This window comes from Sus scrofa, chromosome 13 (assembly GCF_000003025.6).
Source record: "Sus scrofa isolate TJ Tabasco breed Duroc chromosome 13, Sscrofa11.1, whole genome shotgun sequence".
Taxonomy (NCBI): domain Eukaryota; kingdom Metazoa; phylum Chordata; class Mammalia; order Artiodactyla; family Suidae; genus Sus; species Sus scrofa.
Genome location: NC_010455.5, coordinates 145,137,813 through 145,160,338, shown reverse-complemented (window position 1 = coordinate 145,160,338; position 22,526 = coordinate 145,137,813). Strand labels below are relative to the sequence as shown.

Below are 22,526 nucleotides of genomic sequence, written 5' to 3'. Positions count from 1 at the left end.
TTTAAATAACGTTTAAAAACTCTCATTCTGTTTGTAGTCCTTGCATTATGAAGAAAAGCTTGACACTGAAGTAAAGATTTCAGTATAAAGGATATGAGTTTTATATTCTGAAAGGTAGAAATATTAGAAAAAAGAAAGAAATGAAATTAGAAATGCTGGAATCTGGTTTTATTTTTTTCTATGCATAAGAAAGTAGTTTGGCCTATATATATATTGATTTACAGAAAAATCATTACAATATTACTCAGATTGTCTGATGCTAATATTGCTACACCAGCTTTGTTTTGGTTAATGTTTGCATGATAATTCTGGTTGTGTTATAGCAGAACACTTAGCAGAAACAGAGTCATTTTTACATATATTATATTTCAAATGTAAAAATCATCCCTTAAATGCAACAGTATCGCCTTTGAGAAATAAATTTATATAATATTCATTAAAATGATTAAATTAACATTTTCATAGCACTTTAAGCTCCCTTAAGAACTCTCCTATTATTTCACCAAGTGGTAAGAGAACATTATAGTAGGTAATATTAACCCCATTTTACAGATAAATAATAATAAGGCACAAACAGGTTTAAATGAGTAGCATAATGTCAACAACTAGCAAGTGGAATCAAGCCAGACTTTGAACTTTGACCTTCTGTATTGGAATCTCAGTGCTTTTTCTATTACTACCAAAGTATCCTCACTAATATATATATCAGACTGCACCAACATACCAACAATAAATGCTAAAGGATACCCACTATCTATGTATATGATACTGCTCCTAGAAAATACAGTAAACTAGTAATACATCATCCCATCCAAGACTTCGATAAAACCCAATGAACATTTTAAACCTCAGTTACACTGTATTTTTTAAGTCTTGAAAAGTGAAATAGTACCAAATTTGAGTCTCTAAATTTGTAACCCTTTGAAATCTAAAAAATCTAAAATGAATTTCTACTTCCTAACTTATAAACCCTCAAGAAAGAAATTTATAACAAAACTAGAGACAAAGCCCTTTCAACGGTGCCTATGACACTGTGGTTATACAAATCTGCCCCATTTTATAGTACACAAAGAAGACTGGAATTCAGCTGTTATCAGAGATAATAATAAACTTCTGCTGGTGAGTCAGTCTCTCAGTTTCATATTTACATTCCCACTGTCAGCAAGAGTTTTTAAGTTAAACATTTTTTAAAAGTAAAAATTCAATAAACAACATTTATATTACCAACAGAATGTGTTTTCATTGCTTTGGTGCTAAAATATCTGATTTTTTTAGACTTCGCTCTCTTCTTTCTCTCTTTTGTCCATGTCTTAGCTTCCTCACTACAAACCATGTTCCCTCTCAATGCTTGTTCACTCCCTGAAGCTTCAGGGAAGAGTACTAAAAACTGCCTGGATGCCTAGACCCTCATGCTTCTGAGATTAAACCCAGACGCACTCATGGCATGGGTCCCGTTCTTTGTCTGAAGCCTGTGTCTGATTGAGTCAGATATGGAGTTATTATCAAACAGCAAGCCTAAATTTTTTGCTATTTGTACAAAAAAAGTATGATATTTGTAGAAAAAAAATGACTATCTAATGAACTATTCCAAAGAAAATAGCCTCATTATATTTTCACCTTATTTCCTCATTCCATTCTTAAAGCCACAGTGAAAGGAAAATTGTTGTGGTCACTCTAAAATACTTTTCCACTGCCAGTTAAGATCTGGTTTGGACAAATTTAAGCAGTCATTTATAGTTTGTATTTAGGGATATGAGTTATCTATAGATGTTATCTAGCCTAGTGAGGGGTCTTTGGAGTGATACCTAAATTTGCTACTTCTTCGGCATTATGTTGTAGGTGTTAGGAGAGATTTTGTAAAGCTAATTTTATCCCAGTACTGTTTTATCCCCACAGGGAATAAACAAGATGGAACAGTATTTTCCCTCAAAATAAGGCTTATAGCATTGACCAGGGCATTTAAATGTATCTTTACAATTCTCAACTTGGTCTCCCAGGAACAGCTTTTATAGATTTAGATTTTTTTTTTTGTCATAAAGTATTCTATTTATTTCTCAGCAGCTGGTGTCAAAAAAGTTGTTGTTGTGTTTTTTTAATATTCCTTTTAAATAAATAAAATCTGTTTTCATATTGTGTAAAATTAGTTTTGCCTGCTGTGAGTTTGTGGCATTATGAAGTGATCATTTCTTCCCATGAATTATTTAAAGTGAGGATATCAAAATCTGACGGAACAATACAATGCACTATACAATACAATTTAATTTTATAATATACCAGTTCATACTAGTATCTCACAATGCACAGCAGTTGCAATACATTGGCTCAGGATTTGTAAATTAAGTAAGTCTATGTGCTTCAGTTTATGATTTTAGTATCTGAGAGGAAATTCTAAATTTTCTAGTGGGCTGGAGAATCTCCCCATATTTGGCAACACATAGATACCTAAATACATTTTTGCTAAATACTCATGCAGGGTACTGATGTTTAACAAGCTTGGGTGGTATTTAGCTTTTAAAAAAAAAATCTCTAAGCAGTTGTTCACCCTCTCATCACTAAACACTGCTGGTATTTTCAGCATTTCCTCTGTATTTTCTGATCACTTTGTCTTTTGGGAGAAATGCGTCTATGTAACCACAATTATTCTCACTTCTTATTCTAACTGCAGAGCATGTGGAGAAAGGGAAATAGCAATCCACACAAATTCCCCACTGTACTTATAGGATTTATAGTAAAGCTGACACTAACTTTTAAGGTGAGTAAGGTGACATGGCTCAATTACTAATAAATAGGAAAAGACATGATTATAAGCTACAACAAAGTCTGAATCAAGGAGAGAGCAAAGGTTATCTTGTGTGTGATACCTGCATTGTAATAAATTATAAACGAAATACTATGCTGATTTTTCTCCTTTAGTGGATTTTGTAGCATTCCATGAGAGAAATTATCTCTGATTAAATCAGTGTATTGAAAGGATGTAGTCAATGTTTGCTCTTTGAGCATTCAAATAGCCTCTGACAAAATTCTACCACAAAGACTTAAAAAAAAATAAAACTCTCCAGGACACAATATATAATGGGATGTTAGAGGTTGTTTTCCATAGGAAGAAACTGGCTTGCAGTACAGAACAGAAATTAGTGGGCACTTCTCTTGTAAGGCCCACATGCTATGGACTAATGTAATACACCCAAAACAAAACTCCTGAGTCCATAACACCCTTGCTACCAACTCCTTCTCCAACCAAACTGCTTTTCCTTCCTCTCAGTGAAAGGTGACACCATCCGCCATGTTGATGAGGCCAAATCAACAAGAATCTTCAGATTCCTTTTGCCTCACTCAACACGTCTAACCCACCACAATCCCCATTAACTCAACCTGAAAAGTACACTCCAAACTCAAAACCATTATCATCTCTGCTGTCATCAACCTCAAACATCTCTTGTCCCCTAATTTACTTCTCAGTTTCCATTCTTATCTCTTACAATCCATTTTCTAAGCAGAAGTCAGAATGGTCTTGAAATGCAAGGAAGATCATACTATTCCCTTGTATAAAATCCAGAATGTATACGTGTTGCAAGAAGAATGTCATTCGAATTTAAAACAGTAACCAATAAGTCCCTCCATTATCTCCTCCTGCCCACCTATCTGGTCTCATCTTCTATCACTCTTTACTTATTCTCTGTGCTTCTGCCTCAGTGACCCATTATGTCCCTCAAACAAACTAAGCCTATTCTGATTATCCCTACTCTAGCTATCTCCATTAGCCCAGATAGTCTGCCAGTACATCTTCATATGGCTGATTCCTTATCACTCTTAACCGAGCATTACAGAGACATCTTTCTTTGCCTATAACAATACCCAATGCATCCCCAATTCACTCTATCCTACTTTACTTCCTCCTTAGAATGAATTACTAGTATCTTCCATATATATACATATATGTGTACTGGGGGATGCAGTCTCTACCAAAGTATAAATTCTGTAAGAATGAGGTTCTCATCCACATGCTATATTAGTTAGTTATTACTACATAACAAGTAATTCCAAAACTTAGTAGCTTAAGAAAAACAAACTTTTATTATCTTATTGTTTATGTGGGCCAGTTGTGCAGCATAGCTAGGTGCATCTGGGTCAAAGTTCAAAGTCTCTCATAAGGTTGTGATCAAACTGTCAGCTAGGGCTGTAAGGCCCACATGCTATGAACTGAAAACTGCATTCCAAATTCACTTGCTTGGTTGTTGGCAGGCTTTCTTCCTTTGTCAGGTGAGTGCTTCCACAGGGCTGTCTTATGACATGGCATTTGACTTGAGTGAGGGGTATTCAACAGATGCAAGCCATAGTCTTTTTTGTTTTTTTTTTTTCTTTTTTGTTTTTTTAATTAATCTTGGAAATGACATCCCTTCATTTTTGTCCTTTTTAGAAATGGGTCACTAGACCAGTCAATACTAAAGGAGAGTTACGTAAAGTGGTGGGATATAGGCTATGGAGATTGTTGGGGCCCTCTTGGGAGTTGCCCATCACAACTGATTACCACTGTACTCTCAGTGTGCAGAATAATTCCTGGAATTTAATAAATGAATGAATAAAAAATGAATCTCCCATGGATTAGTACTGGAATCTGTCCTAATTCAACATTTTGCCAATGATGAAGAAAAGTAGTGAATAAAATCACACTCAAAGCAGTGAAATTTGAGTCATTCAAACCAAAGAGATAACCAGTAGGAAAATCAGGTTGTGTGAATAAGCAAAAAAGTAGTGGCACAGCCACAGTTTCTTTACCTGTAAAAGATAGGATGTAGTTGTACATGTTGGAGATTTAATGAGGTAACTCACATGGAATATTTAATATAGGGCCTCACAAATCAAAGGTACTGAATAAATGTTAGTAATTGCTCTTAGGATAAAAGTAAGGAAAGTACATTTAAGAAAAATGATACAAATTTTATTTTTAAGAAGATTTGAGATATGAGATGCAGTCAAAAAATAATCTATAAATCACTTTGAACTGTTTACTAATAATATTAGCTTAATATGAACCTGCAGCCAAAAAGACTAATAAAATGTTGGGGATCATCATTTCATCATGTACTGAAAACAAACTAGAAAGGTTTTCCTATTTTATATAAAATTAAGACATCTTTGAATGTATGTAATGATGCATTTCTAGTTTGTATAATCCATGAAAGCTTATATGGAAAGGGATGTGTGCAGCTTTGGAATGGAAAGATTCTCAGTATGCCTTGGGGTTAAAGTGTCTGAAAAGTTAAAGAAAGGGCACTGAACCTGACCTATTACATAATGGGATTATTGAAGTTATGGAGAGAGTAAGCACAGAATTATTCATGAAATCCGAGAATGTTAATACTATAGGACAGACTTCAAGTTTGGAAAAGTACAAATAGAATCAGAGATTGAAATGCTACTCAGTATTTTAAGAATGTTTACCTTGAGAGGGAGCAAAGATTTAGAGATTAAGGAGGTGGTTGAGAAATTCATGGAAGATACATCAAAATAGACTACAAGGTTATATATATTTGAGGTTGGCATCATGGAGGAAAACCAGAGGTCTTTCAACCTATTTATTAATGTCTCTTTTCGCAACTGAATAGGCAGGATGGATTGCAGCTTTGATGAAGCCACTTCAAAAGCATGAGTAGCATTCCAATAAGATATCATTCTTATTCTATTAGTGCTAGAGTGACAGTCATTGTTATACTGCTGGTCTTCATGGAGAATCAGCATTAACCAGCTATATGCAAATCTCTATATATATGTTAGTAAACTTTGGCTTCCTGCACTTTGACTACTAAATATTCCAAAGACAAACCTACTGTTTTGGGAGCAGAACAGTTCCTCCAATATCTAGTATTGTGGGTTAAATTCTGGTCCCCTAAAAGGCATGCCCACATCTCAATCCTCAGAAGTGGGAATGTGATCTTATTTGGAAAAAGAGTCTTTGCAGATCCAGTTGGATGACTCTGTAGATGAGATGATCTTGGATCATCCAGGTTTATCATCCTGGATTATCCTAAATACAATGACAAATAGAGAGAGAAGACACAGACACAAAGGGAAGGCCATGTGAAGAAGGAAGCACGGACTGCAGTTATATAGCCACAAGTCAAGGAATGTTTGAAACAAATACTAGAAGCTGGAAGAGCAAAAGTAATCCTCCCCTAGAGCATTCAGAGTGGGTGTGGCACTGCTGATTCATTGATTTCAGGTTTCCATTTCTAGCCTCCAGAACTGTGAAAGACTACCTCTCTCGTTTAAGCCATCAGGTTTGTGGTAATTTGCTATGGTAACCCTAGGAACTAATATACCCAGAACAAGTAACTGCTTCACAGAGAAGCAGTGGAATGGTTTATAAAGAACATTTAAACAAGACAGCCTCAGATTTAAACCTAGACTTCATCTATATAAATTGTGTAATATAAAAAAGCAACTTACTTTACATCCCTGATCTTCAGGCTCATCATTAGCAAAATGATGGTAAGTTCTCATTGTAGGATCACTGTGGGATATGGAGATATGTAAAATACCTCACTTGCTATAAGCATTACAACAGCAGATTATTATTCTGATTAATATTCAATACTTAACCTGTTAATAATAAATTCAAAAGTGTGCCACACATCTATAAAAGTTAAAAACTGTTGTTTTCTTTGAGAATCAACATTTTAGCAAGGTATTAATTAGAGCATAAGGGATTGATTAATGTGGAAACTGGTTGTGCAACACCAAATGTTTCAACAAACCTTTATTTCAAACTGACTATTCATGTCATTTTAAGCAAACTCCTCGGTTGTCAGTGGAACCATATTCAGTCAGGTTTCTTTACTGTCTCATCTTTAATATCCTTCCTAGTTTCTTATAGACAAATAATGTAAAGCAATGCCACAGTATTGCTGGAAAATATTTGCATCTAGCTTGGGCTTAAGACATCCATATATAGAAGCAAAAGCTGTGGTAATAGAATTTTCCTAAATGTTCATCTAAGAGAATTGACAACAGCATAATAATCTCAAGGACAAAGTTTTGAAATGTGTACTGATCATGAACACTTTTGGTTATCCCTGACATTAAGACAGGCAAAAAATAAAAGGAGCTCTGACAATAATTTTCCTAAAAGGACAAGTTAGGAATCATGCAGTTCGGGTATTTCATATTCTGGAATAAGTCCTTAATACCAGAAAATTGAAACTCTAGTAAGAATTATTCAAAATACACACAATGACAGTGAAATAAATTTTCAAGAATTGCTGTTTTTTACTTTTCTAAGGACAAACTTGGCAAATATTATTTCAAAAATTTAGAAATTAAAGTGAAAAATAATATATTAGCTGTAATACTATCTGTGGCTATTAAAATTTATTTATTTATTCATACACTCATTCATTAGCTCAGCAAATATTTATGAAATGCCTAGTCAATACCAGGCATTATCTTTGGCACTAGAGATACAGTCTTGAATGAGCTATACCATTCTCTCCATTCTCTGTCCTTTTTTTTTTTTAGGGCTGTGGCAGTGGCATATGGAAGTTCCCAGGCCAGGGCTCAAATCAGAGCTACAGCTAATCTGAGGCCAACCTATGAAGTAAGAGAAAGGTTTCTTAGAGTTTAGAGCTTCCTATCTTCTCCATATCTATCTTCTCTTCCCTAAAAACATTTGTTCATTCATTCACCAATTAGTTATAATTCAATTTGTGAATACAGGTGTCAAGAAGTCACACCCAGTCTCTATCCACATGGAGCACACACAATGGTAGGCTGACAGATATAAAAAGGAATGCACTTAAAGTTAGGAAAGAGAGGAGTGAGGAGCTAGAGGAGAGTAGGGTAAGACAGGCAGAACTACCCTACCCTAAAATGAGAGATTGGGGACCACTTTCTGGAATACGTAATGTTTAAACCGAGACTTTAAGATAGTTGAAGTCGACTATCTCGGCCACCATTGTAAAGAAAAAAAAACCAAGCCAATCAATTAATTTTAAAAAATGATAATAGATGCTTACAGATTAATGTGCTACCTTCTGTATTTTTTAAAAAGGAAATACCAGAGCTTTTTATACTTGACCCAAAAGAATCTCCTTAAATAGTGAAATTCCTGGAATTGCACCATTCAAGTATAAGGGATAGAGCATATTACTCATGCACCTCAACTCATACCAGGTAGGCAGACATTTCATTTATCTTCTCCTGAGTCCTGATTTGAAGGCAAAGAAAAAATTTTAAATAATTGTCTTATTTAGTCCTCATGACTCTGAATTATATCATTTCCATTTTACAGAAGTGAAAATCATCTGAAATAGGTAATCTGCCAAGATTACAAATTACAGTATATGGGGTATCCAAAACTAAAAACTAGTTGATTGGTTTTAAAGCATCTATTTGTTCTACCATGCACCACTGCTTTTGCCAAATATGTGTTAATAGGAAACTGTATAGGGGGATGGGGTTTTAGCAAAAAATAGGGATACTTTAAACATATTTCTAAACATGCTAGCCTAACTATTTATTTTTTTATTTATTTATTTGCTTTTTTTAGGGCCACACCTGTGGCATATGGAAGTTCCCTGGCTGGGGTCAAATCAGAGCTGCAGCTGCTGGCCTACGCCACAGCCACAGCAACGCCAGATCCGAGCCCCATCTTCAACCTACACCATAGCTCATGGCAATGCCAGATCCTTAACCCACTGATTGAACCCACATCCTCATGGATACTTGTTGGGTTCATAATCCAATGAGCCACAGTGGGAACTCCCCCTACAGCATTTTTAAAAGGTATATTCCACTGCTAAAAAGACCCAGATCTCCATAGAATAGTGGTTAAGGGCATGAGCCCTGAAAAGGAAGCTCTCCTCCTAAGATGGGATCTTCACTCCTTGCCTTACCAGATACATAACTTTAGGAAAGATATCAAAGTTATTTCCTATATCTTGAAGCCTTGATTTTTCTGTCTGTAAAATGGGGCCAATACTGACTTCAAAGGTTTAATTTGAGTAATTAAAAGAGATAACATGTAAAATGCTTGTAATGCCTGGCATGTCATTAATTGTCAATGAATACTGACCACTGTTGATCTATGACTATAATCATTAAATCATCAGACAGATAACTTTGCTTAGAGGCAGCTCAGCTTTGTGGTTGAGAGCATAGCACCAATTTTCTGTGTTTGAATCTTAGCTTTCTCACCACTAGTTTGGGATACCCTTCAATCACATCAATTCTTCACCTGTAGAGGACCAGAGGTTATGGTGAAGATACAATGTTTGCAAAATATTGAGAATAGCATTTGACAATTGATAAGTGTTTGATAAATGTCAGCTATTATTATTGATTGCATTTTAAAAGTCTCATTCTACCAATAGATTGAGAGTGGCCTTATATTAGCCACTTAATTTCCCGGAACTTCAGTTTTCTCATCTATAAAATGGATTGTATCAGTCTTTAATGGAAATGATTGGAATTTTTTTTTTTTTTGTCTTTTGTCTTTTTTTGTTGTTGTTGTTATTGTTGCTATTTCTTGGGCCGCTCCCGCAGCATATGGAGGTTCCCAGGCTAGGGGTTGAATCGGAGCTGCAGCCACTGGCCTACGCCAGAGCCACAGCAACGCGGGATCCGAGCCGAGTCTGCAACCTACACCACAGCTCACGGCAACGCCGGATCGTTAAACCACTGAGCAAGGGCAGGGATCGAACCCGCAACCTCATGGTTCCTAGTCGGATTCGTTAACCACTGCGCCACGACGGGAACTCCGATTGGAATATTTTTAATCTTTAACATCATCACAGCCACCAACACCACCAATCTAAAGTCTATATGTCAGTCATGTAAGTATGAGTGAAACAGCTTATCTTAGAAATACATACTCCCTGTACATAACTCTCCATCTCTTTTGCCCTATTTTTAAAAAAACAACTCTGTTGAAGTATAATTGAAAAACAATAAATTTCACAAATTTAAAATGTGCACTATGCTAAGTTTTGACATACTGACCAATGAAATCACTACCACAATCAAGATAATAAAATTAGTCATTACCCCCACAAGTTCCTTAGTAGCAATTGTTGATCTACCTTCTGCTACTATACACTAGGTTATATTTTCCAAAATTTTATATAAGTGGAATCTTATAGTATGCACTTGTTTTCCCTGTCTACTTTCACTCAGTATAATAATTTTGAGATCCATCATGCTATATCATGTATCAACAAGTTGCTCCTTTTTGTTGTTAGTAGTACTCCATTGCATAGGTATACTACAATTTGTGTATCCCCTCATATCTTGATGGACTTAGGCTGTTTATAATTTTTAGTTTATACAGATAAAGCTGTTGTGAACATCTATGTACAAGGTTTTACAAGGACATATGCTTTCCTTTCTTTTATATAAAACCTTGGAGTGGAATAACTGGTTCACATGAGTGTAAGTTTAACTTAAAACATTGTCAGAATGTTTTCCAAATTGGCTGTACTATTTTACTTTTCCACTAGTAATGTATGAGGGTTCTGGTTTCTCCACATCTTGTCAATTTTTGGTATGGTTCAACCATCTAATAGATGTGGAATAGTATCTCACTGTGGTTTTAATTTTCATTTTCCTAATGACTGATGATGCTGAACATATTTTCATGTGCTATTTACCATCCCCATATCACCTTGGGAAAGCATGTACAAATCTTTCACCCATTAAAAAGAAAAAAAGAAAGGATCATATTATTATTGAATTTTGATATTGCTTTATATTTTCTGGATAAAAGCCTTTCATCAGATATATTCTTTGCAAATATTTTCTTAAAGCCAGTGGCTTATCTCTTCATTCTCTTAGTAATGTTTTCAAAGAGCATAACTTTTTAATTTTGATGAAGTTCTATTTATTCTTTTATGGATCATGCACTTATCATCTCCTATCATACTTCATGATTCACTTATTCACTGATGGTCCCAAGTGTCTAGAATGGTACTAATATGCAATAGATATTTAATAAACACTTGAATAGATGAAGATTTCAAGAAGTGAAATACAAATTGTGGGAAAAGTTTGTAGACAATATAGAAAATAAAGTAATCTTAAGTGCAAAGGCATGTTTCATTTTTATCTGATCCAATACAAATATTTCTTGATAAAAGTGCCCCAGAACATTAAATTCTCTCAGTTACTGCTACATAGCACAAGGAACAATATCTAGTCACTTGTGATGGAACATGGTGGAGGATAATGTGAGAAAAAGAATGTGTATACACACACACACACACACACACACACACACACATATAACTGGGTCACTGCTGTATGGCAGAAATTGACAGAATACTATAAATCAAATATATTAGAAAAAATAAAAATCTTACAAATAAATAAATAAATTCTCTCAGTTAAAGAACCTGGTGTTCTTTACCTGAAGACAATTCCTTCTCCCTCAAAATATGAATTTGAAATTCCGTGGAAATTAAATGTAAAGCAATAAGTCACCTACCCCATCTCTATCCCCCACATTCCCAGTAACTCAAATCCTATATGAATCTTTGTAAATAAATTAAAGCTGTTGAATTCTCGAAAACTCTAATTGTGCCAATTATAAATAAGCCTCAGGATGGATTTCAACCAGCAGAGTCCCCAAAACCATTATGTGCAACTCTAATCCATTATTTTTTTTCTTTCATAATTAATTTTTCTAAGTAGGTCAGTACTCTTCACTTTATTTAAGTGCTATTCCAGCAATCCCATTTTCTCAACAACCGAAGTCAACTATAACTAACTATATACGTATTTCTATTAAACACATCAAAAATAAATACATTCTTATATTATGCAAAACTCTAAATTAGGCAGTGAAAGACTTTTCTAATAAGTAATAAAATAATGTACTATACTGGCTCTCAGTTGTATGTCTTGATCATATGAGGTCTGGTAGAATCTTGTGAGAACCTTGAGGATTTCCAGATATTTGGGTACTTAAATAGGTATTTCCCCCAAGGAAAAAAGCTTATTTTCTTATGTTTTAGCATCTAAATCACTGGGAACAATTACCAGAGATGTAGATAAGTAAATTTGTATTGTAGACATACACATTATGTGATATATGCTTAAGTATATATACCTACATTGTGTGTGTGTGTGCGCGTGTGTGTATGTGTGTGTGTGTGTGTGTGTGTGTGTGTGTGTATGAAATACAAAGTCAATTCATTAGAGCACAGGAGATTAAATGGTCAAGCAGCCAACAGAATTCACCACATTGATGAGCTTTACTCCTAAGAGAGCTCCTTAAGTCCTTGCTCAGAGCTTATACATTCTCCTTTTACACACAATTCTAAAAACTTTGGGACCTGCTTTTCCATCCTCAACAGATTAAACGTTGATAACTCAATAATGTAGGGTGAGTGTGTGGTTGAAACTAGCCAACAAGCAGCCTGATATGTGGAGAAATGAGAGCTCTGATCGAGCCCATTTAAGCAGTGTCCTGGTGTCCTGCAGCACTGAGCCTGCTCGTTAGGAGAAAGCCTAGTGGAAGTGGGAAAAATTTCTTGGAGGGAAAGTCTGATTCCTTTGGATGTTCTCAAAGGATGAAACATTCGAGACTCCGTGACAAGGTGTTATGGATCCAATAAGAGACTAATGACGAATAGAAATTATTTCGTTATATAATGCAAGTTGTTTTTAATTGTTATCTTATGAATTTTACCACCAGGTATTTGTGAACCATTCTAAGTGAATTAATACTGCCTGATTTTTTAAAGCACTTTTGACACTATAAATTAGCTAACTCTTTCTTAAAAGATAATGAGAAGATAGAGTTTTGCATTTCTCATAAAAGGAAAATAAAACCACCACAAGTGTATCCATTACAAACCACTGAGGTATGAATTTAGGGAAAATTAGGCTGAATATGGGATTACTATTCTAACGTTCTGCAATATTCCCTGAGCTGTCATCCAAGTTCTTAATTCAAATATGTACTTTTGATCTAAAAATATGCTAGCCCAAGAAACTGAATGATTACCCCATAGTTGAAAGCATATTTAGTGATCTGAGATAGGAGAAATTTCATTTCAGTCAAGCAAATGCTTTTGGTTTTCCAACCAAAGGAAAGCTTCATCATGTGGGAGGCATCATTATAATGGAATGTGACTGATTTTTTTTAACACAGACCTCTAATAAGGGCTATTTTTCATAGCAGCCATCTTGATAGAAACTTACTCTAAGGATGCCATCATTATTTGAAAGTTGGGGCATTGCCTTTAGAATTAGTTCATGGAAAAAAAAAAAAACAACAATCTTTTTGCTTCACAGCTACCCTTTCCATACCACTACATGTCCTGATTACTCTACTTTGAATGTGCCTCACATGGATCAACAAAAAGCCTCTTCTGGGACTGGTGTCGTGGCCTACTTATCCTGGGCTTTGCTGAGGAGTGGGAGTTGAAGAGGGTTTATGGGAATTAAGAAAGTCTATTTTTGACCACTGCATCTGCGTGGCATACCAAACTCCTTTGGCCAAAACAGCAATATAAAACTGAGATTACTAAGGGCCCTATTCCTGGGACTACTGAAGGAGAAAAATTCTCCATGACAAAATAGAGGGCTTTTAGGAAGCATGTGTTCTTCTGAACTTTAAGTATGTGTGTGTTTCTGGCTTGGCTTTTAAGTGAATGGCTCTTCCAGTATGTGTTGCCTGGAATTTTAGTGAAAACTGATTTTACCAAGACAGTTTTCATAGAGTAACACATTAAATAAAGTATAAGGAGTTAAGTTTAAGCACCTAGTCTAGTGTTCTATGTACCCTGTATATCTTTGGTAAGAATTTGTTGCCTGTGTAGGACTCTTTTTCAATATGGATAAACCATATACATTCTACTATTAAAATAAAACAATCAGCACAAACACTAACTTCCTGGAGGTAAAGTAGCAAATTGTCAAAACCCCTCTCACCCTTTCTAATCCCTATTCCCTCCAAAACAATTCAAAAGAAGAAAAGAATATGAAGGGAAAATGAACACAAGAAAAACAATTAGCCATTGCACTCTACAAAGTCTGTAATGTTATCTAGAATGACAGCTTAGCCATTGTTCAGGCTGCCAGAGCCCTGCATGTTTGCTAGCTCACCCGAGGTCCTGGGAGAATAATAAACTAAGCAGATTAGATGTAGACTGATGCCTCCACGCTACTACCACCTCATACAACAAGCACACTGTTCTGAGTGTCTGAACACACGCAGGCAGGTAAACCCAGAGAATGGGCACTCCATGTTGGCAGGAGGGGAAGAAGCTGCCAACAAACAGGGCCTGTTTATTATTTAACAGTTGGTACTGCTAGAGGCCTGGCACTGCTATAGAGTGTTCTCTGTTTCAGTGCAAGTCAGCCTGATTATGAGAGCGTGTGAGCCAAATCATGTTTACCATAGTCTGTGAGAACCTCAGTGCCCCCAACAGACATGGGAAATTCTTACAATAGCTCTCGTCCAAACAGAGAACACCGTTTCTGAGATGGAGGTAAAGGGCTTCGTGTGCTTAAATCTTGTCTGATCATTGGCTAAGTGTACTTGCTTTTTCCCTGCTCAAGACCAGTCATTCTTCTTTAATGATACAGTTTCTATTCCTCTGCTTTTGGATACTCTACTTTGGAACCTAAATCAACCAAATAATGTGTGAATCACCCATCTACCAATAGTGCTCATGCTGTCCTGAACACTTTGGCTTTCCAGCAAAAGAATCTGCTGCCCAGGACAGCTACCTCCTGCTTTGCCAGGACCGCCTCTGCAGTAAGTCTCTTCTCTGCCAATGTGGGCCACAGGTGGATGCCTTCCTACAAATCCAATCAGCAGGATAATGTGCAACTATCACAAGAGTGGACCTTAATGACAAAGAGCCCTGCTTAGATGGTCACCCCATTAACTTTGATTTGATTATTCTGCCCCAACAGAACACTTGGCTTCACAATCACAGGTGGCACCAGCCCAACATAAAACCTGTAGAGAAAGTAGTCATGTTGGGTTTATAGATATTCATAATAATAAATCTGCTATAAAATATTAAAATGGTAAGTAACAAGATAGTCTCTGGCTCTCTAGGAAAGCAATAACAATTTTTTTTTAAAAAAGTCAGAACACATGAGACCATTGTGATGATAACTAGGCAACACAGATCATCTAATCATTTCCTTTGAAATTCAACATAAATCAACTATTCTTTTAAGTGTAAGAATCTTGGCTTTTATCTTCAATATATACCAAAGCAGCTTTTGATATTTCATGTGACCCTATTCTATACACTTGTTTATAAATTTGAGATAAACTGGTTCCATATAAGCTATATCAATATTTTGAAATTAATTGTGCCTTGAATATACTTTCCCTATGATTATAAGTAAATCTCCAAAATGTTTTCTACCATGCTATTTGTTTTTCTTTCATAATCTCTCAAATTTAAATGCCACTCAAGGAAAACAATATATGCTAAGTAGAGTTTAAGTCATAGTTTTATATTTTTCACTTTATTACGGTTTTCAAAGAAAATACTTGTCCTTGGGTCATAGATCATATACACATACATAAATAAAACTTTGCAACAAAAGAGAAGGTATGAAAAACAATTCCCTTTTTAGGATGAAGTTAATTCCCAGTTTAACTTAATCACTTCCTCTACTGTTCAGATGCTTAATAAACAGCCCCAAATTAAAGAAGTTCATCCTAAAATCAAGGGTTTTCTCCCAAAGCATCATGCATATAATAATGTTCATAACTACTAGTTAATGGCAGAGCAATGGATCAAATCATAGTTTCACAAAGGGAAAAAAGTGCTATTTCAGCCGTGACAAAAATATGGACAGTGATTTTTCACGAGTAAAGACAAGTGATGTGAATTTATCTTTGTGCTAAAATACTTCACAACTAGTAAGAAACATTAGTAATGGTTTATAATTATTGAGAACTTACTATGTGCTACATGCTCTTTTAAGAGTGTATATAAATGTACTCATTTAATCCTTTCAACAATCCAATAAGTTATGTACTATTATCTTCCCCATTTTACAGATAAGGAAACAGAGGCACAGAGAGGTTAAGTAACTTGCCTGAGGCAGAGTTTAATAGTAATCACTGTGTTAGTCTTCTCATAGTGATAATCATTCCATGAGGTTTGTGTTTAGTTTAAAGCTATGTGGTCTCAGAGGCTGTAAAATGTTAGAGCTGGAGTTCCCGCTCTGGTGCAGTGGGTTAAGAATCCAACTGCAGTGGACTGAGGAGGTGCTGGTTCAATCCCTGGCCTGGCACAGTGGGTTAAAGGATTTGTGTGGGTTGCATCTGTGGCTGGGATTCGATCCCTCGCCTGGGAACTTCGAAAATGTTCTTGCAGGTGTGGCCATTAAAAAAACAAAAATTCCAAAGCAATTTAGCAATCTAGTGCATGGTTGGTTGGGGGAGAAAGTTTGGGAAGACTCTGAAGCATCAAAATTTTGTGGATAGATATACTTACTTTTCTGGGAAAAAAAAATATGAACCATGAAGCTAGTCTAAATATCTTAATTGGGAGATTAAAGAAATAAAGCCATGGAGCAATGAATGTAAATGTTACATATTATAAGAAAATAGTAGAAGAAACAAGCCTAGAGACCAGAGTTCCTTTCATTATCCTCTTAGCCTTAACTCCCTCAAGTGGCCAGCTTTGCAGCAGAAGAAACCCGTGTGAAGGACACAGAAGTCTATCTCTACCTCTGACAGTTCCCCTTAACTCAGTACAGTAGGAGACAAAATGTATATGATGCAAAAAGAACATAAACTCTAGTGGAGTCTGTTCTTGGCTACTCAATGCTAATGGAAAAAACTGGGGGTAGACATTTAAGAGATAAGAAAAAAATATCTCTAAATTTCTTTCTATTTCTCTTGGATGTCTTAATGGTAGTTTATATTTACCCAGAAATCATCTATTGTGTCCAAATTTTTCAAATTCATATGTAAAATATTCATAATAATTATTTAATTTCCTCTATTTCTATGGTTACTTCCCCTTTTGTATTCTAATTTTATGCATTTGTGGGCTTTCTTACTTAGTAACTAAACCACGTAATGTTGATTTATTTATTTATTTGTCACTCATTCTCTTTGTAAACCCCAAATCTGATTTATTAGTAGTCTCTTTTTATTGTTTTCTAATTAATTTCAGATTTTATTTTTCATTAATTTTTTTTATTTCTGCTTTGCAAATTTGTTTTTTTTTCTTTTAACCAACTTCCTGAGATAAATGCTAGTATGTTTATAATTATTTTTTTCCCATAATGTTAATATTTAAAGCCATGGATTTTCCTCTGAACACTGCTCTATCTATACCCATTTGTGCTTATTTTCTGTAAATTCTGTAATCTCTCTTTAATTCAAAAATGGATTTTTTTAAAGTTTAAATTTTACCAAGAGATAATGGTTTTAAATTTTTTCTTTTAATATTAATTTCTAACTCATTACATTGTGATAGAATATAGCTTGAATTTTCTCAAATGTCCTTCAGGCATCATATTTTTTTCTTCTTTGATCTATTAACATGGTTAATTGTATTAGTAGACTTTCTAATAATAAACTATATTTTTAAATACATGACTTTAGCCTTATACTTATTGCCATACAATATATGCTTGATCATAATTATGCCACCTTATTTTATATTTTTAAATATTAAATATAAAATACTTCGGAAATTTTATCTTAGTTTCTTAACTCTTCTATTGCAGTGTTTCTCAAACCAAGGGACTTATTAAAAATATAGATTCCAAATCTCATTCCTCTCTACCAAAAGATACAGTGGGTATGGATTTAGATAGTATTTTTAAAAGGCCTTTATTATACTCATTCGGATGGTCTGATGACCACGCCTTGAATACGCTCTTATAATGGTTAACATTAATTATTTTAATAAAGGAGTTAAAGTCCTATTTTTGATCTGATGACTTCATAATACAACTTTGGGTTATTTAAAACATTATTCTAAAAAATTATGAAAACACTCGCCTGCACTTCCTTTGTCCTTAACTCTCTTTTTCCTCTTTTTTTTCTTCTTCACCATTGGACTTGGGTTAAATTTTTACTTTTATTTCTTCTTGTGACTATTTTTTATAATTTTAAATAATGCATCTATATCTCTGTTACTTAGTTTGCCAGCTTTAAAAAGTATTGATCCCTCATTCCCAGCTATTAAACCCTGGTGAATTAATGCACATTTGCCTCCTATTATTTCCTTTAAACCTTTCAATTCTGTCATTTTTTCATCAAGGTTTACATCATTTGCAGTCTATTCTGTTACATCTTCCCCTTCTTATCCCATTATTTAATGGCAAATCTATTTTTAATTTGATTTGAGATTAACTTATGTTTATTTATCATGGCTTCTCTCAATATTAAAAAGGGAGACTAAACTCTATCATTAAACATTTTGCTTTGTTTTGGTTGTTGACCAGAATAGTTAATGGCATTACAGTCTCTTAAGTATTTGTATTTTAAAGTTTTGAGGTGGAGTTCCTGTCCTGGTTCAGCAGTTAACAAATCCAACTAGCATCCATGAGGACTCGGGTTTGATCTCGACCCATAGCCTGGAATCTCCATATGCCATGGGTGTGTCCCTAAAAAGATAAAAATAAACTAATTAATTAATTAAATTAAAATTTGAGGCAAGTCCAACCTTTCTCCTTTTGATATTTTTTCATATATGCTTTTTAAGTGTCTTTCTTCAGCCATGAAGTTCTGTAACTTGATCAAGATAGATCTCAGTGCTTATTGTTCAGCACCATGATTTTCTAGGATACAGTTTGTCCTTTTCAATATAAAGATTCAGACTAAATTCTGGAATTTTTATTTCCAGAAAAATTTTATTCTATTACACTTAGAAATTGTTTTCCATTTGTTCTGTTCTTTTTCCCTTCACAAGTATCGGTTGTTCCTATATTTCCTTTGTCTTCCAAACGTAGAACATAAAATTTTAATTTATTCAATTTTAATAGGTAAATCATTTACATAATTCCAAAATACAAATTATAAAATGATATACAGTAAAAAGTCTAACTTTCATCCAGTTTTCCCTCATTCTTACACCATCTTCTGACAGGTAACCACTGCTATTGGTTCATTATCTTGTTTAAAAACCAGAACTGATGGGTCAAGGAGCATATATGTACTTGTTACTTTGGTAGATATTATAAAATTTATCTCCATTTCAAGTTGCTTTTTTTTAGCATTTTGATAGATGAAGATGCATCTTGTTGTTTTCAAATTTGCATTTCTCTTATCATGAATATTTTAATCTTTACCTTATGTATGAGTTTAATATATATTAATATGTTTAAGAGCCATTTGAATGTTTTGTGCAAGTTTCTCTACTGAGTTGTTGGTCTTTTATCAATTTGAAAGAGAAATGATTTGTTAGGAATATATTTTTATTTGAGATAGGAGTGCCAATCATAATTACCACTTTCTCACATAATTTAAAAATTATTTTTAAGTTAAAAATTTTTTTCTCGTTGACATTTCTGGTGGTATTGTTAGAAGTTCCTTCCTTCTTGGACTTTCCATATCTAATGTGGCTTTTAGTACTACAACAGTTTTATTTTTCTCTTCCATCTCGTTCCTGTTTTCTCACAGGTCATTTTATTTCTCTTTTTGTTGTCTTATCTCTTTGATCCCATATATCCAATATTTGACCTCTTATTTTTAAAAAGCTACAATTTCTTCTGTTTCTTTGCTATTAGAGACAATATATTATTTTCTGGTATAACTCTTATTATGGTATATATCTTGATCTGTTTTTTTGCTTATGTCACATTTGCTTTAAGATAGTTAAGCATGGGTCCAATGCTGGTTCTTTTCTATTTACCATTTTTCAATCAGCCAATTTTATCAGCTCTTTGCTGACTAGGAGAGGGAATGAAATGGGGCAGTACAGAGTTTCATTTTGGTGCCATATTTCCTGGCACATTATGCCCTTTCTCTTCACCTCCACTATGCATACTGCTCAAGGAATATGCCTCTGCTTAGTTACTTCTCCATATGGGTTAATGGGAGTCCTAAAGGACTTGTATGAAATCCTATATATTACAGATTCTTGCTGGAGATAATTTAATGTTTCTTTTTCTTCTACTGAATGTGATCAACACGGCAAAAGCTAATGTAGTTTTTACTATATCCACCTTGCCAGCTTCACATCCTGGTCTGTGGCAAGCTGATGTCACTCCTTTTACTGCCAGCTTCTTTGTTGACATCTGTTGTAGAATAGGGCTCAGGGCTGCATCCATACATGCATAAACCACCTACAGCTTAGATTTTCCTGTTTCATGTAGATAATGGTAGCATGTCCCCCTTAGGGTCATTTCATCTATTTTTGGAGGTTCTGACTACTACATATGTTTAACATACTCTCAATATCCCCCCTGACTTGGCCTAAATTTCATAATATTCCATGGCTTGTAATTTGACATTGCACCTGTTCTTTAGAGAAAGAGGAGTTTTATGTGCCTCATTTTTGTTTGTTTGTTTGATCGCTTATTTGGTTTTTGCATAAAAAAGTATGAAATAGAATTTGCATTTACTTTTTCATCTATGTCCTCTTAAATTGACAAGAAGAAAACTTTACTTACAAGCCTCTCTTCACTCTTCTCTCAGTTAAGTGCTTGGCCATTCCTGTCCCAAATTTGATACCATCATTGTAAGCTTCCAGAGGAAGCTATGGAATGAAGCTATGGTTGTAGAATGACAAGTAATATGGAAGATGTGGGCAAGAAGCTAGAGGACCACAATGAGTATCTGTAAAATTACTTCATGTGAGTGACTGATAAATTACGTTTCAGTTACTTAAGCTCTAGCATTTGCTACTGAAATGCCTCATTTTTCTATAATAACAGAACAATAGGAAAAACTAATTTTTTTATTTATGTGTTTAAACAATTTTAAACATTAGGGTGGATTTCCTATCTTCTAAAGAAATGACTCAATATAGTGAAAGTACGTCGGCATGAGAAGTTCTAGATTCTTAAGCTCTGTCTGCCATGTATTACTAATAAAATTTTGGCAAACCATTCCTATCTGTAAAATTGGTATAGGAATACTTCTTTTCTTAACAGATAGGTTTTCTGTGAGTGGCAAATGAAGTAACATCTATCAAAACGCTTGTAAACTAATAAATAACCAGAAAAGTATGAGGGTTTTAATAACAAAAGATGATCCAGATAAAAATAAAGTATTATGATACTTGCAAAGATAATACAGATATATGAAACAGTTTATCCTTTACAACATGATAGGCTTTTGTTCTCCTTTTGTGTGCTTTTTCTAATTGTTCGGCTAAGCTCTGAACTGCCAATTCACTTCTCATTCCTTTCAGTGAGTCTGCCTTTAGGAATAAAACTGCCTCTCTCCCTGCTTCCTCTTCCATAGTACATTTATATAGTTCTTGTATATTTTTTATGTTTTTTATTGCCTCAAAAACATGTTTTTTATGTTTTTTACTGCTGTGAAAGACAGTATACTGTAATGAAAAGAGAAAGAATCTCTGAAATCAGACAGACCTGAATTGAATCCCGGGCTCTCTGTCCTTATGCACATCATTTAACATCCCTGAATCTATTTTCTCATTCACAAAATGAATGTTTATAAGTATTATTATGAGAAAAAATATATATCATATCTACATAAAGTTTGGTACACACTGTGGATTTTAAAATCATAGATACTCTGAAGGTCATATGTAAAGTTTTCGGATTTCATCAAATCTTATTTGCCTTCTTAAAGGCACATTTTACTTATTTTTATGTTCTTAATTGAGATTTTAAGAGTTGACAAGTAATATATTACAGTAGTTTGATCAATAGCTTTTCTACTCATGAACCATTTCACTTTTTAAAATGCCACCATAGAATCTATTTTCTTTAAAATCTACTTTTTGTTGCTATCCCTGAATAATTTGATAGTTCCAACTGTTTCTCTGTTTCAATTAATTTTTTTGTCTTAATTAACTTTTTCTCTTGTAAAATAATATATCCCAATCTTAAACCTTCAGAACAGAGACCATATTATCTCTGTTCATAATACACTGAATATTCTGTTAAAAACAATACCACTGTGAAGAAATGATTATGTATGTGAATACTACGGATTTCACAAATTTACCACTCTGCCTGAACTCTTTCCTAGATCACAGGATATTATTATATGACACTTACAAAATTCTTTATCATTTTGCAAATATCTCATAATCATCTAATGGAAGTCTTCAAAACACTAGTATAGGTTGATTTTATTACTGTTGGTGAGAAGAGGAAACGAAGATGAAATAATGAACATTTGTCAGATATCAAACCCCATGCATGCTACCAGGAAAAATAGGGTTAGCACTCAGTCTCTGATCTGCTGATATCTGTTGAGCCGGAGTTATATTAGCATTAGAGGAAGAAAAATATCTATTCATTTCCAAGTATTATTATTTGGAAAAGATCAGTTCAGTGTTAAAGAGGTGGTTCTATTAATTTTCAAAATAAATAAAAAGCAAGTTCTGGTTATT

The 22,526-nt window shown here is 34.3% G+C and overlaps 1 protein-coding gene across 28 annotated transcripts in view; it reads right to left on the bottom strand.

Moving 5' to 3' along the window:
- The window catches only part of ZBTB20 (zinc finger and BTB domain containing 20), an 812,500-nt gene that overhangs the window by 507,982 nt on the left and 281,992 nt on the right, over positions 1-22,526 (bottom strand). For 3 of the 28 annotated variants that reach the window (XM_021071298.1, XM_021071271.1, XM_021071299.1), the window contains one exon: positions 6,448-6,511. The exons of the other annotated variants lie outside the window; for them this stretch is intronic. The gene's annotated coding sequence lies outside the window, so the exon portion shown is untranslated. The remainder of the gene's footprint in view (positions 1-6,447; positions 6,512-22,526) is intronic. 28 annotated transcript variants of the gene reach the window in all.